Here is a 17,468-nt window from a genome sequence, read left to right as displayed (position 1 = left end):
TTATCTTAATCAGATTATGTTGTATCTCAGATCAGAAGCGGTCTAAAATCTTGTATTATCTAAAATAAGCTTTACCTGACACAATGCTAGCCCATGCATTGTTTTTGTTTTTTTTTGTTTTTTTGTGGCAGCGTGTCAGGGTTGCAGCCTGAAGGCAGTTAGCATCTCGCACAACACCTGCCATCACTTCAATGTTGAATTAATGTCACAACAGAGCCCCTTCAGTGTCTGACTGAGCATCACAAGGTGCAACACAAAGGGGTCTGGAGACTGTCGCATTCAGATGCCCCAAAGACTGTAAAAATACAATTCTTGTCCAAATTTGTAAGATGCCACATGTGAAGTTCCTTTGCTGTCAGTGAACCAAGGAAAAAAAAAAAAAAAAAGGAGTACATCAGGCCTCTGGCACTTTCTCAATATAGTTACAGCTCCGGAGCTGCTGCAGCACCTACCTTTGAGATTTGGGTCTTCTAATATGAAATGACCTGATTCTGAACCCTGCCACAGTCTGAGCTTGTCTGATAGAGCTGAGATGAATGGCTATTGCGGTGTGATTTTGGCAGGTACAGATGTGTAAACTGTTTCAGCGCTCGGTGTAATTTAAGTCAGGATGTGAAGCCCGGCCAGCACATCCACATCCAGTTTTTTTTTTCCAGTGGAGACAGGATGTGAAAAAACCAACAAACATTATTCAGCTGCAGTTAAACAGGAAACGATAAGGCAGATAGGAGCAACCATACTTACATCAGGATAATCAATTGTTGTGGCAGCGAAGACGATGACAGTGAAGAAAACAAGCATAAATGGGACAAACCTTTCTCAAGCCAAAAAAGCTGCAATCAAGCCAGTATTACTTTCCGACCTTGCACTTATTCCTCTTTTTTAAATCATCTGAGTCATCAGACAGCAAACTTAGAATAAAGTCGCCATCACGTTTCTTATATTAAAAATCATTAAAAAAAAAAAAAAAAAAAAAAAAAGTGGAAGGCACGCAGAACCCCGAGCAGCATTGTGCAATAAATAATAATAGTTCAGGTTCAGCAGAATCGACTGAACTCTGGTTGTCTGCATTTAATTCATGAGAAAAATGCCTTTGAGTGGCACTTGAAGGCATTTTCTTCATGAATTTCTTAGTGAAATCTCTCCTCAGGAAGATTGGAAAAAATAAAGATTTATTATATTGAGCCTGGGGTGGAAAGATATGCTCCAAGATGTCATAAGATTTTTGGAGATTTTGAATGCAGCGCAATGCTGCGCAGAACAAAATGTCAAACTGGTAAGGACAGAACGACTTCTTATTCAAACATCCGCCAAGAAGGAAAATAATCTATCGCATGAAATCACCTTCACATTTTACCAGGAATGTAAGTTTCTTCCTGCTATATTCTTGATTCTGGTACATGCAGTTGGAACTGTATTAAAAAAAAAAAAAAAGAAGAAGAAAAGAAAAACCTCAGTCGGAAGCTTCCTAGATTTACAAGCAAAAACAAACATAATCTAAAATGTGGTTAATGCATAATCGAAAGCAAGCTCACCAACAAAACAAGCCACACAAAGACAGGAATCCCATGCATCCAGAGACCTGAAGCCTGGGGCCGTGCGTACAAAGAGAACCTGCGGAGGATAAACACAAACACAATGAGTAAATATGTGTCCCACTCTGCGTCTGTACACTGTGAGTGTGTACTGTACATTTTGATGGGAATTTGCATCTGTTGAATGACAGGAAGAAGAGTTTGTATAATGAAAATGACAAATCTATGTAGCTCAGTCGCCTTCATGCAAGCACAGTAAACATGCTTCTATGGAGCGTTTGGTGCCAATTCTTTAGCAGTTTTACATAAATCTTAAGCACAGAGGTGATGTGAGGTCATGCTGGCCACCGAGTAGTGCATATTAAAATATATATTTAAAATATTTCATGTTTCTGAAGATAATTTGTTATAAACAGTGCTGTAATGGGTTACAGTAATAATTACTTGTTATTGTTATACTAGAATACTTTTTGTAGCTTTCTCTCTTTCTGGCTTGCATTTGTCATTGTCACCAATCAAGAGATTTCCACATCAAGAGAGGAAATTAGATGATTTCTTTATGTGGAAAGAACAAGAACAAAGTCAGTTCTCATCAGGAACTTGGATACCTCATGAGACACTGGATGGTCAATGAAAAAAGAGGGAATATAGACAGACCTCACAGGCTTCAAATTTCTGATAAATCACACAACAAATAGAGCATCTACTGTAGCTCTGCTGCAGCTACTGTACATTACTAGAACTTCCCAATTAAGGGAAACAATTGAAAGTAATGCCTGAGTTACTTGTTACTTGGGATGCACCGATATCACTTTGAAGGACGAGCACAAATGCCAGTACTGAACTGTATCTTACTTAGCGATATAATTACTTATTACATGCAATTAAACCTATTTTATACCCCAAACTCTCTGCTGGTTCGAATGTTTCTGGTGATTAAGTTGCTGGTGTTGTACGAATTAGCTTTCTCCTCCTCTTGATATTTTGCCATAACATAATTTACAGTCTGCCTTACGTTTGCCGTTCTCATCATGTGCACCTGCGGGCGACGTTGCTGACTGATGAAATGAATTAATACTCTGCAAGTAGGTGAGCGAGTGCAGGGATGGTTGAATTGTGAAATTATAATAACTCCCCACCATGCTATCTTAGCCTAAACGCTAAATGGCCTGCATGGCAATAAAGTTACCTCCAGCCACAACACAATGCCAGTTCTACTTTTAATTTAATTAAATTTATTCTCATATACTGTATGTATATTCTGGGATGGATCTGATGTCTTCTTTGGGTAGATTCACACCAGGGCATGTTTCATGTGATTTTTAAAGGGAGCGACTGAGCAGGAGAAAATGGAGGCGGGCTGGAGTTTGGCTCAGCGCTTTGATCCATAACCTCGGGCTGCGACCCTGAACCGGGCAGCATGCTGAGGTCAATGCCTTGCTGCAACAAAAAAAAAAACACATCCTGAACTCAAGGTCTGGAGTCTCTCACCACGTTTTCTTTGGATTTTGTTTTTGTTGCAGCTTGTGGCATTCCACATTGAGGAAATTGGAGGCACTTTAATTTAATTAGAAAGGTCAAGCAGAATAAAAGAATAAGACTAAATTCATTGGTGGGTTTTTAATCTAATCAGTGGTAAAATGGTGGAGCGTTGCATTTGATCATCCTCATTAGTTTCAGAGTGTTCACCTCTGCATAAATATATGCACATAAAATATAAACATGGTGACGTATGAGTTAGCATTTCTTTCATGAGTTTAAGATGATTTAATCGAATGGGTGTATTATACTGTTTAGAATGTGAATGAGCGAATACCGGGTGTTATGGTTGTGTCGTAGTTCACAGCACAACCCGTTTGATTTGAGTTCAGAGCTTTTCTGTTTGGAGTTTCCATGTTCTCCCTTTTAGTGAATGGGTTTTCTGAAGGTTTCATCTCATAGTACATACATATGTATTTGATGTAACCCTTTAGGGAATTAATTGAAATACTTTGAAGTCCCAAGATAGTGTAAATATGTGTTTTAAAATGTGTGTTTTATTTGTCTTTTTGAAGATTTATATTGATTTATTTAGTTTTTATACAGCACTTTGGCTCCCTGAGGTTGTTTTATAAGTAAAGATGGATTGGATTCGATATGTAGAAAAGATGTGCCTTATAATATATAAATGTCAGAAAAAGCTCAAATTACATATATTTTGCTAAAATGCCACTATGCTGTATTGAATTGGGGGAAAAAGGAAATATGACTTAATATTGGGTATTGGCATGTAATCAGAATCATGTTTAGAGTGGATGTTTCAGTTTTCATTATATTTACTCTTCCTTCATAATTTCAAATGCAAATCATCAATAGTAACAGATACTTCAATATGCACCAATGCTTCAGCAGCACATAGTTAAGTGTCTATCATGACTATTCAATCATGTAATATTTGATTGAGATTGACTCCATTTCCATTTCGATTGATGCTCGTGAAAATAAATGTGTGTACATGAAAAAATGTTGCTCTCACAAAATCTGAAAGTTGAAAATTACAAAAGAAAAGTAAAGTAAAAACTTAAAGTAAAATTAGTAAAATGTAAAATCAGAATGCCATTCAATATTGTTTCTATTGTTTCTAAAAAGCAACAAATTAATTATTTTCTTGTGCAATATCAACCTGGACTGATGATTTCAAACATGTTTATAGTGAAGGATTTGATGTATTGGTGGTATGACATCGTCTGACACGGACAGCCTCATTTCAGATACTAAAAATGGCTCAAATAAGCTCATAGCAGGTAGGATTAAACTCTGTGGCGAGTTGGCTTCAGCTGGTAAAACATATTTTTTGACAACTCTGCTTTAAAGTGTGTGATTGTGTGTGTAATTGCTTGTCCCTAAGTTTGAAATGTAACCCTGTAAACAATCTAATCCTGTTTACTTCCCAAAAAAACTCACTAAAATTATATATGGATGCATTGGTTGGTCTGAACAGATTCAAACAGCATCTTTTGTTTTTTAGTTCCTGGTTTTGTGAGAATGGTGATCAGTTTGGATGTTTGGGATTGCCGGTGTGAGTTATGTTGACAGAAATGAGCGAGGGTGGAGACTGTGGGCTGTACAGGAAAAACACTTAAAGTAACAGCAATCTATGACTAATTGCAGGAGCCGCCAGCTATTGATTCGCTTTGCTGTTAAGGCTGTTACTTCATCATTTACAACTTCACACGTTTGTGATTCATCACACTGATTATTTTCCCGAATGAGATCATTCTATAAATTAACCTAATATAAAAATTCTGTGGATGTCTGACGTGTGAGCTGGTGATATAAACATTGACACTTTAAATAAACTCTGTTTACGGCGTCCGGTTTTGCCGCGCTCAGCTCTCACCAGATAGCTCTACCGTCCCTGTTTGAAACCAGATAAGTTAGTTGTCACTGTAGCTTATTATTGTTGCTATAATACTGTTTCTGAACAGCTGAATTTGCCGGCACAGCTCAGCAGGGTCAACCTTGAGAATGACTAATTGACAGTATTGATTTGCTTGTTCTAACATTACAGATCTCAGTGGAGAAGAGTGTAGCCTGTTCGGGAGCTTCTTCCCTTTTTTAATGCATAAAAAAAAAAAAAAATTACATTCCTAAAACCAAATTCATCACAGCAGGGGAACAGTGCCTGTGCTGTTTCAAAGACTGCTGCGAATGAGGCCATGAAAAGGTAGCCTTGCTCTGATTTTAGAGCGCACATCAGCCACGGGCCTCAGTATTTTGCAATTCTTCCCACTCCAGTTAATTTTTCAAGGCTGCACTGAACCGCACATTTTAATGTGGGGGAGAATGGGATCATGAGGCATTTTGTTTGGTTCTTCTTCTTTTTCACCTCATATTTTACATGGAATTGCCATATTTCTTTTATTTTACTTTAAAAAAAAACCTGGTCTATGGCTCCTTCATTGACGCCATATTGAGCTATCTATCTATCTATCTATCTATCTATCTATCTATCTATCTATCTATCTATCTATCTATCTATCTATCTATCTATCTATCTATCTATCTATCTATCTATCTATCTATCTAGACACATAACACATTTACTTTTAGTTTAACATGTGTGTTCACTGAATAAGTACTTATACACATATATATATATATATATATATATTTACATTTATACAAGTTTTTCCAATCGTCTCAAGTCTATGCTTGTTTGAAGACGTAGGCACGAGTAACCCTTGGCCTTCACTTTTCAAATGTTTCACATACTTCCCTTTCTGTATAATGTCCAAAGGAAAACTGTCTGTTTCTATCACTAACACAATTTTTTAAACATCATTAAGCTTATTAAATTGACTTGTGTACAAAATATGCTCTACAAATATAATTCGTCGTCTCCTGTAAAGTTTTCATGAATAGCATTATTTTTTTTCTTCCAAAGTAACTACAGTATGTTGTTATACAATATTTCATTATGCAACACAAACTTTTTTGTTCTTTGTACAATAAACTTCCAGCTGGTTGGATGTTTTTAATGTGAAAGAGAAAGAAAAATAACAAACCCGACATAATGCACCGCCAAGATACAACAAGGCGGCATCTCTCTGGGTGACCATGATGAATGATTGATATCAGGCTTTTAAATTGTGGCACAGCTTGGATCATCATGCAACTTCTTCCTGCAGTCAGATCTTTATAGACTTTCCTGTCAGTTCTGATAGTTGACACAGCTTTAAAAAAAAAAATGTTTTTCAAGATACCACACCTACTCGCTCATTCCCTGTTTGTTCTGAAGTTTGTTTTGTGAGCTTTCGTTTGAGCAGCATACTCACTTTTAGGTAGATATTCACTGAATTTACTGTAAAGTAGTGAACAACACATAATGACTCGTCGTTCTTGTTTCACTGAAGAATTGCAAGAATTAAAAAAAACAAACATAGAGGAACACAGTGATAAGAAACATTTGATCAACTTGTTTCTTGTATTTACTGATACTCCACTTCAATTTGTTTGCTTAGAAATAATCATTCTCACACTCCTGTTAGAATCTATAGGTGATAAAAAGCATAATCAGACTTACAACTGTTGTAACTTTTTCACTTATGACAGTTCACATTATATGCCTTTAAAAACAGTTTAAAGTAAAATATCTACTTTTATATAGTTAGTTTAAAAATATTGTGTCATCTTGTTCCAGTCTATCTATATCACTGAGTTGGTGTGAAGTGAGATACTTTACATATTTGTGTGAAGTTACCTTTGGGAAAAGTTTTAAGGTAGCAAAACTACCCTTTTTCCCATAAAGTTTGTAAATGTCAGTTACAAACGTGTGTAGGTGTAGCTGTGGTCTCTGTCATCCAAATAGGTGCTGCACTGCGGAGTCAGCATGGCTCTATTAGCCGGCGGGTCCAGCTGAGGATGGAGATCAAACAAATTGCCTGGGTTGTGAATGGCGTCCGTGATCCTCATCCCGTGTTGCTTCAGAGACATCGTCCGGCTGAGGAGTCAATGCTGAGGGGGAAATGATAGATACTATCCTTTACCTGATCAATAATTCTGCCTCCCTCCCATGTTGACCGGGCTGCCACACTGCGCACTAATTAGATGATAAAAAGTGATGGATGTGTATTAAATTCGGGTGGCTCTTAAGAGAACTCCTCTGGGCTTTGTCCCATTTCCTGCTGACCTTTTAGATCCTAACTTTATTGTACGTGGATGCAGTTATATCAATTTGCTGGATGTTTGTGATGCACCAATTGGCCTTTGTGCATTAGATAGATAGATAGATAGATAGATAGATAGATAGACAGACAGACAGACAGACAGACAGACAGACAGACAGACAGACAGACAGACAGACAGACAGACAGACAGACAGACAGACAGACAGATAGATAGATAGATAGATAGATAGATAGATAGATAGATAGATAGATAGATAGATAGATAGATGGATGAGATCCCAAAAAGTGTTGCTTTGCTGCAAAAAAAAAAAAAAAAGAACAAATGACCTCCTCCAGAGTTTGGTATATCGGGGAATCCAATGTCCTCTTTGAATGGATCAAATGCTCAATAATATCTTAAGAGGATGTGACTAGCAGTCTGTTCTCCACTAACTGGATGGAAAATCATACAGCTGTAAATCAAACGGATGGGGTATTGTGAAAATAATCCTGAGGATCAGACCCCTTTTAATGGAATTGAATTAATTAACGCGATAGAAGATATGCCGGTTTAACTACCAGTCAACAGCTTTAAAGGTGGGAATTTGAATTATATTGACTGCAGTCTTTGAGCAAGATTCCCAAAAACTAATTTCAGAACTCGAAATGACTGACGCACCTAATTCTAAACCTAAATCATATAAATGAGGAATATCAACTCTATTATGTTCCGTTATTATGTCTTTTAATAAATAATATAAAGTAATTAACTGCATAGGGAAAGATAAGAAAATCTGGCAATGTGAGCATCATCACTCGGTTGGAGGATTGTTTCTGTCTTTCTCATGTTTGATCAAATATTTTGGAGAGGATTCAGTGCTTTTCTCCTTTTCCCTCATAGTGTTTACTCATGCTTTTTGAAAGCATTTTCTTTCTGTTTCCCCCTTTTTTTTTTCCCGTAAGCACATCCTCCCGTGGTGCCAGTGTGTGTGCTATCTTTAGGGTGTTGATGTTAGACTGATGCAACACTTGGCCCGCTGTGCTTTTTTTCTTTAAACATGTCAGAGCGCAGCCAGATAATGGAGCACAATTAGAGGAGTGGTGAAAATGTTCTATTGGAGGCATCATCCCAGAAAATACAACATTTTGAAATAGTTTCTTTTAGGTCTGGCCTAAAAATCACTTCCCTCTAATGATCCATCAGCGGAGAGTGTCTTGAAATGATGACATCCATTTGCCCTTTTCACAACTCGCTCTTCGGAAAGTGATCCCAGGCTGTAATGTCCTCCACGGACCTGCTGTAAAGGCTTTCTTGTCGCGGGGGGATCCAGCGGCGCCTGGGACAGGGGGGGGGGGGGGGGGGGGGGATCTGCGTGGCACGAGCTGCCCGTGGACCACAAACTGTCTCCTGAGTTAGCAACGTTCCCCCCGGAGCCTCCCAGGTGTGGCTCCCTCAGCATAATTAAGGGGGGATCTGCCAGGGCTTCTGGGCCGGGGTCATTCATCAACTGGATCACCCGCAAGATTAATGTGCGCTTGCTGCAGCGCTCCAATGGATTGCTGCCACTTGCTGAGATCATTAGCGTTGGCCTCCGTATGACTGCAGAGGGCTCCGCTCAGTGGATGGGGAGATTTGCAGCTTTGCATACTAAATGAATAGTCCATCATTGGCTAATTAAGGGATTATTGGAGACACTTGTGTCCAGTCCCCCGGACAGTAAACCATAACTGAAGGGCAAACTAGATAGATTAGCTCCACCTGCTTAGTAGCAAAGTGCAAAGTAATGAAACTGCTGACAAAAGTAAGCTGAAAGGAGAACGAGGAGGCAATGCATCGTTACGTGCTGTGTGAGTCCCAAAGGGACATGGATGCTGTTTAATAATATCGCAAGATCTCACCTTTCCTGTGCAATTTAGGTAAAGTTGATCCAGCTCACAATCATGTGTCAGGATTTCAAAAAGACAACGTATAACCTCCTGTGAATGAAATTAATTCTCTCCAAGGTAATGACATGGAGAGCAAAGACATTATTAGCACTTTATCAACGAGCAGACGATTAAAACTGCATCAGCATGAAATCAGTACCAGTGACTCTCCTCCACTACCAGACTTGGGCCACGTTTACACGTACCCAGGTATTTGAAAAAAAAACGGTGATATTTCTCTGCGTTTAGGCCGCGCATTTAAACATAAATGCAGCTATGACTCACCACAAATGAGGATTCCTGAAAACTCCGGCCAGAGTGGAGATCTGGATAAAATCTGTTGCAACTAAAGGGGAGTAGGCGGACATTTACATCACAATTTGTGATGTGTATTTTTCCAGGATTCTGACTGGCTATCATGACTTCATGCTTCTTGCGAAACTGCCCCCTACAGGTTTGACTGCTAATAGTGGCTCTGAGCCAGGTGTATATGAGGGTCCATGTCAATGAAAATATTTTTGTCAGTGTAGAGGGGCAAATATCCAGTTTTGTACAACTCACATACATGTAAATGTGCCCTTAAACACACCGTATTTTAGCCCACGCAGTCAGACCACAATGAAAACCTCACAATGAGGAAGCAATTTCTATGTGTTGCTAATTTCCCTGTAATTGTAAATGAAGCTTTAAAAAAAAAATTAAGCTGCAATAACAGTTTTATTGACCACTTGAGAGCCCTGAAAAAAAAAAGAAAGAAGAGCGATCATCACCTTTAATGTTGGTAGAACCTGTTAGTTGCTTATTTATACATACTCAGCAGTTATGGAGCAACAGAGAGATCAGTTTCAGGGCAACACTCGCTCTTTTAGTTCTGTTTACAAGCTTTACCTCATCCTGAGGGTGGTATGTCCTGTTTTATGTCATCATTTTCTTGTGTTTTTTTTTTTTCTTTCACGCAAGCCTTGCAACCCTCTGTGTTTCTGGACATTACCCCGAGGAGCAGTGTGTGACATTAAACTAACTTTACCTCCCCGGTTCATTGGTAATGTGTTTGTTGAGTGGGTCGTTTTCTGGAAAGATCACAGCAAGCGAGTGGGCGTGTTGATGACCTTTCCATCGTATGGGTGGCACAAAACCGGAAGAATACAAACATCCGTGGGTGAGGAAGGGCGGATCATTTACACAAACACTTGAATGAGGGGAGACGATGAGATTCAAGAACATTAATCAATAAAATTCACCAGTGAAATTGCTGGAGGTACTGAAATATGTAATGAGCCATATATTTACAAATCAACTAGGTTTAGTTTTTGCAATAGTTCCTGTGTGCTTTACAGACACCAACTCCCAAACCAAGAAGAGTTTTTATACATATCATGCACTTGTAAGTTATTATTAGTTCCCTTTTTCTCATTGTGTAATTAACAGTCTCTGTGGTTCTCGGAGAGTCACACATTCACACCTGATGTCCAATTTAGAAACCAATTTTCCTCAAATGTGGGTATATATATATTTTTTTAATTTTTTTTTTTACAAAGGGAAATGAGAGTAACCAGAGGAAACTCACACATGCATAACCTATAAAAAATTTTTAGCGTGTTTTAGCAGCATATTTTCCACTTTTCTTTTGTCTTAGTAACTGTAAATTTGGGCATAATGGATGATTATGGCCTTTTTCAGATATACCTGATTTTTTTTCATTGCATCATAGCTAATCTTTATATACCGGTAGGTTTTACTGTGTAAAACATGTGAAGATCTCTGTTTTGTTCACTTTTAAACATGATAAATCTGCTATATTTGCCTCCATCTAAACAGTAATTCTGCAGCAAGCCTTTGCACTGTACTGGATTTTTTTCAGTCCAAAGGCAATGTGAAGAGAATGGCAGTGTTATGTTACACCATGATGGCTTCTCAAAATAGACACATGACAGTACCTCGACATGTAACTCATATTGTATGTGCGTGTGTAATCCTGCCCCGCAGCCTCACAGGCTTACACAGACACTGTCTCACCACCGTTACCACTTCTGAGGCAGAGCAGAAGTGGAACAACGCTGACTTCTGTTTCTGCCTCTGTGCAGTTTATACAGGTGGAGCACAATAAAGGCACCACCACCTTGCAGCCAACCGGGAGAGAGCGGCGAATAGGCTGAAACTCACAAGAGCACCTCTAGAAAATCATTGTCTGTTGGTCTTTCTCGAGCAGGGGTGACAAACACAAGGCCCGCAAAAAGCTCCAATCCGGCCCACAAACCATTGAGCAAATTGTAAAAATTTCAAAGGAAACTGATTTTGTTTTCAACAAGAGAGTAGTGGACAGAACACTTCGACGCTAGCTTTAGCCTCAAAACCATACTGTCAGGGTGAATTTGTAAAAGAAGATGCAAAATGCAGCAGCTTTATAATTTTGGGGGAAATTTCACAGTATTTTGCACCAGAAGCTTTTAGATTCTAGTAGTTGTTGGTACTAATTATTTGGTTTTGTGACAATATAGATATTTTCATCACGTGTGGTCGCTTTAAAGTTTGAATAAAACATTTATTCTGGGACTATTTTATAGCTCTGATACACTCAAGATGAAACTGTGCTGGTCCCTCAACTAAAATGTGTTTGACACCCCTGATCTAGACCACCAGTGGATTTGCAATGACATAAACATTTATTTACTTTCATCAAACTATTTATCTTCTATATCCAGGCAGTCTTCAATGACGGCAGTGTACACTCTGAAAAGACAGACACAACTCTCAGGTGAACATTTCAGGATCTGCTTTCTAGTTGGGCCTTTCCTTAAACAATAGATATCACTTATTTTATTACGTCTATCTTGATAAAATTCAGACTTTATTCTGCCCTTCTTAATCAGTTTGTTTGTATTTCTTAAATGTAATCACTTAAGATTAAGATTATTTATGAACTTGTTTCAATACATTTCCTTTATTTCCTTGTGAACCACTGTGAATTGCCTTGTGTCTGAATGGTGCTGTAGAAATACATTTGCCTTGCCTTTTTCACATTTATGACTTTATATGGCCAGACCTAAAAAAGTGTTTTACTATATGTATATAGTAAATTGAAAAGAAAATCAATTGTGAGCATAAAACTGACTAAAATGACATTGCACTGTATAGTTTATAGTTGTGAAATAGTGTTGTGCTGAAAAAAAAAGATTTTTTTTTTTAAGATTTGTACTGTAACTGTTGTGATCTTCAGATAGAAGAAAAAGTTGAGAGTGATGATATTGCATGGGTCTCAAAGGGTTATTTCCATCTTCTGGAAAGCAGTATCAACATGTCTCTGAAGATTCTGCAAATTTCTGGCTTTTCTAAAATCAATTTTAGAAAAGCCAAACACAGTCGTACTACTTTATTCCTTTCCGGTGAATACCGAATCTGAGGAGTGAGATAACAAACCTCTCTCTATGTGTGTCTCTGGACCCAAAAACTGCTTCAAGCAGGCCACACCTGTGTAGAGCTGCAATGTTGGTATTTCCTTTCGTGCTCCCACAAAACTAACACAAGGACAAATGTTTGTCTCGCATGCTATTTAATTGAGAGCCTGCAAAAAAAAAAAAAAGCAAGAACAAGAAATATGAAATTGTACCACAAAACAGAATTCTGCAGTAATGTACCCACATGCAGATCCAACACAGATGTGAATCTGCCAAAATGGGCACAAATGAGAAGAGACTCCACTTGTTGTGTACAGAATTATACACTTTCACACTGAGCGATGAGGGGAGGGCTGAGCATGGCTTTTCTGGCTGTAAGCCTCCCTGTATATGAGGCTTGTTTTTCATTGACTGTGTCAGGAATCAAGAGGGCTAATCCCTCAGAGACTTCAGATGAAAGTTTCAAAAGAAATAATGAAAGGCATACTGCCTGAGGGTGCATATCGGGGTGAACGTACAGCAAGCAAGAGAGAACAGCAGCGGCGCACGACAAGCAGCAAAAGGAAGAACATAACAGCTTCCCTTGCTGCCACCCCCACCAGTCTAACTATAAATCACATATTCTGTCTCCAAGACATAAACAAATACGCAGCCGAGCACATCAGAAACTTGGCACAGCATGAATACTTATAAAACATAGCGTTTCGTAGCTTGTACTTTTAAAATATCTGAATGATCCGTAAAAATGACTTTCAACTCTATAAAAAGGATCAAGAGACGACGAGCTTTTCCTCTTGGCTTAGTGTCAAGACATCTTCCTTTAAGGAAAACACCTCGTTTAAAGCATTTGCATTTTTCAAGACTAAAATATATGCAATTAGAAGGACGTGTGCTGCGTGAAACAGAGCCACAGAATCAGAGTTGGCAGTGGTTTTGAGAGAGAGAGTGTGTGCGTGTGTATTTTTGTGTGGGAGCATGGGTGAGTGGCACGTGGAATCTGTCCACATTGTGAGGTAGGTAGATGTGACATTTAAAGAATCCTGCGCTCCCAGTTTGAGTGAAATAACAGCAAGGTGCGGGCAGCGTTCTGCTTTAATCCAACCGTTAAAACAACTCATGTGAATGAAAAAAAAAGAAAAAAGTGATTAAAATGTGTGTGTAATTTGGAGGAAACAGGTTGTAGAAATCTCCCATTCACACCTCACCACAGCACAGACACACGGACAGCCCTGCTGCACCTGTTAGCCGACGCTTTGTTAATGCTCACCATCTGTAAACTGTGACCGCGGAGTCATTTATGCTGCAGGGTAACTGCATGTGATTCCTCTCTAAACTGCTCCTATTTTCATTTTTAGAAATAGGGAATAACACCATATGCTTCCATCATTCTGCGGAGTTGGTGGTGTGTGTGTGTGTGTGTGTGGGGGGGGGGTGTTGTAAAATGAGCCACACAGACGTAAGTCATTGTGAGATGTTACTTTTACTTGATTTTATGTTGGGTTTCACAAACAAATTAATCTTGTGGCTTGGATTCATGCAGCTGATGAGACATGTAGAGTCTGACTCCAGAGTCTGGGCTGCATAGAGGGAGCACCATACCTCTGAAATGACCAAATTAGAATGCCATACTGTTCACGAACCATGTGCAGTGAATGGAGAACACCCCTAATAGTGCAGGCAGAGAAATGCATCTGCATTCTGCTGGTCATGCATATGTAAATCGACTTCTCCCCCCACCACATAGTAATGACTTGTAGGTAGGGCCAAGCAACTTGGCCAATAACCCTTGCAAATATTAATGAAAGATGTTGAGTCAAATGCTTTTACACCGGTTAAGGCTTTCGTAATAGTTTGTATCAGTGCTGCCAGTCATCAACAGAACAAGAACAGTGTATCTGGCTTATAAATGACCTTTAAACTGCTTGAGTTCACATTCACTGCAATAATTATATAATATTCAGATATTTGTCATACTTTAAAATGCATTTATGTTTTTTTTTATTTCCTTTATTGCACCAGTGATAAATAGTCAACCTTTTCCTCTCAGCGGGCACAGCTGGTTTTATTCACACTGTAATAATGCAGAATGGTACAGAAAATCTGGTGTAGTTCTTTCGCAATTGGATACGTCTTTGGTTTATTCATCAGTTGATAAAAGAGACGTTTTAACTGAGGAAATTGTTGAAGGACGAGTCCACCTCACAGAACATAAAACACATTTTGCTGCCCAATTTTTTTAAAATGTGCATGTTTTGTACACCTCGAGTTTTGCTTATTCTATCATTTCAATTAGTCTCCAACAAATTTGATTGTCAAAGTGGGTCTTTCATTAGTTTTGGCCTTCATTTGTTATATGTTGATATCACAGCCTCATGTCTAACGTTAATAAAGAAAATCATGCTGAGATAAAGCGTCACCCTGACCCTAAAGCCCCCACCACCTCTCTGCCATCCAACAAGGAAAGGCCTGCTCTGCACTTTGAGAACCACTGGGTAGATTATAAACATGGAGTGGCAATGAGTGAGGCACACAAATAAAAGTGTAATTATTGTGTGATTGATGTTTCCAGTTATGAATTCTTCAACATACTCAATTGAAATCACAAGCTGATCAAGCAGCAATGAGCTCAACAACTGTTATTTTAACACAAATGATGTATAAATGCAAAAAGAATAAGGATGGATATAATAAGATACAGACAATTACAAAGCCCAAGATGTACAGAAATCTGATAAAGAAGGGAAAATGCAACACAATGTGAGTCATATTATTTTTACCACCAGATTACATATTTTTTCTTGCTTGGGTTTCCAATGCAGCAGGTTCTTAGTTTAAAATCTTGAACACCATTGAAGTAATTTCAATAAAGCTTTAAATTGAATAGAAAACACTGCAGCATGTTAAATGCAAACAGGAGCCATTTGGTGCAGGTGAAAACACCTCATTTTTGCATTTTTTGGTGCCTATACTGCAGTGTTTTGAAAATGATGTCAAGGCAGAAACCACGATCAGCTGTGAAGAGCGCTGCACATTTCCATGCACAGAAAGAATAGTGGAGGCAGCTGTCTCTGATTCTCCACCTGATTTGCCAATAACTGACATGCAGACCACGTTTCCACAATTGTTTTGCTCTGTTGGACCGGGATTTCGTTTCACACGCTGCATCAGATGTCAGAAAAACACAAGGGTCAGTGTTTATTGCAGGCTTAAGAGGAAGAAAGGGGGGGGGGGGGGCTGTCCAATTCGACTTTCCCTTTGGCTGGCTTCATTCCTAACCTGAATCTCATCTTCCTCAGCACCTCCTCATCCTTTCCACAGCCATGCCTCCATGTAATCCGGCGGTGTGTTTGAGCATGACACACACAAAGATGAGACGTGCCTTCTGTGGACGTCTGTGTCTGGAACTTGGACTGATGTTTTAATTAGTGTTGAACGTCCAAACTTCTGCTCGCTGTCTTCTTTCAACTCAGCCGTTAAGACTGATGGCTGATGAAGGCTTTAGCTGTGGCAGCCCCGAGAGTGAGGAATAGAAAAAGCTGTCCCTGAAGCATCACATCAGCTGATAGCCAAACTATTCCTAAATCCTCTTCTGATTCATTAGTTTCTTACACGTGGACCTTTTAAACTTTAGACACCACATGAGTTTTAACTGCTAACGAAGCTGCTCTCTTGTTTCTTGAATCTCATTAGGAGGTGTTACTATTTGAGTTTTGATGAATGCATAAAAAAAAGCATTGTGTGTGTGTGTGTGTGTGTGTGTGTGTGTGTGTGTGTGTGTGTGTGTGTGTGTGTGTGTGTGTGTGTGTGTGTGTGTGTGTGTGTGTGTGTGTGTTGCATTTCAAACGGGGCTGCTCGGATATATGTTTGCACCACAATTCGTTCCATATAGATGGCATTCCCACACGGGTGCCAGGAGAAGGGGGGGGGAAATAATTTCATGTTCCTTGCTTTGAACACGTATGGAGTAATTTAGAGGATTTATCATAGGCAAGACATGCTCTGTGAGGGTGGAACATTTGTCTTGACGGAAAGATTCAGAATATACAGTACGGTTCCATTGAGAGAGGACCAGAGGGTAAATGTTCACGTGGACAAGAATTATGGTCTTGCTCACTGGTGTTTGATAACACTCAGGCAAGGGTTAAGTTTATCCACTATGTGGAGAGATAAAGATTCTGGTTTGGTTTTTCCATTTCTTGCAGGATATACAGAGTCCTTATCACTAACATGGTGGGAAAACAGAGGAACAGCCTAAAGTTGTTGGAACCGTGTGGTGGAGGCAACATGGTAGCGATTGCGTATCAGCTGCTGTTGGGCAAAGGTCAGCTTGACTTATGAAGCAGAGAAAATGCAGGTGTGCATAATTTTAATTGCAGGGGAAAATGTACCGAAAACTCTTTGATGCTTCGGCGCCTTTCCACGCTGCACTTTAACCACATTCTGCGTTTTCAGTCATAGGAGCTGCAGCCACTTCATTGTGGACCCAAGTATGTGGAAAAACACCTCCTCATACACATATGTTCTGACTTATTTACTAAACACAGCAATCTTCCATGTATCTGAACTACCTGAGGGTAATGAGTGCAAATTGCTTCCATTTAAATATAAAGAAATTCGCAATTTGCATAAATTAGCATATCATTAAAAATCACTTCAAGCATCTTTTTTTTCCCCAGCAGGTTGAACCATAAGAGACTCTGGAAGATACCAGCTATCATTTATTTCAGTGCCTCGAGTAGAAGTGTGTGTGTGTGTGTGTGTGTGTGCGTGTGTGCGTGCGTGCGTGCGTGCGTGCGTGCGTGCGTGCGTGAGTCTGTTCACCAGCATGAACAGTTGATGTGCAAAAGTTTTATGAAGGAATTGTTATTTGAACAAATTATTTAAAAAATGACACTGTTTTGGTTAAACTTCCTCTCACTGTTGGCAGGAAGGCCATAACAAGAAACTGGCTTGCTTCAGACCCA

The sequence above is a fragment of the Blennius ocellaris genome (assembly GCF_963422515.1).
Source record: "Blennius ocellaris genome assembly, chromosome: 16".
In the NCBI taxonomy this organism is placed as follows: domain Eukaryota; kingdom Metazoa; phylum Chordata; class Actinopteri; order Blenniiformes; family Blenniidae; genus Blennius; species Blennius ocellaris.
This window is presented reverse-complemented; position numbering follows the sequence as displayed.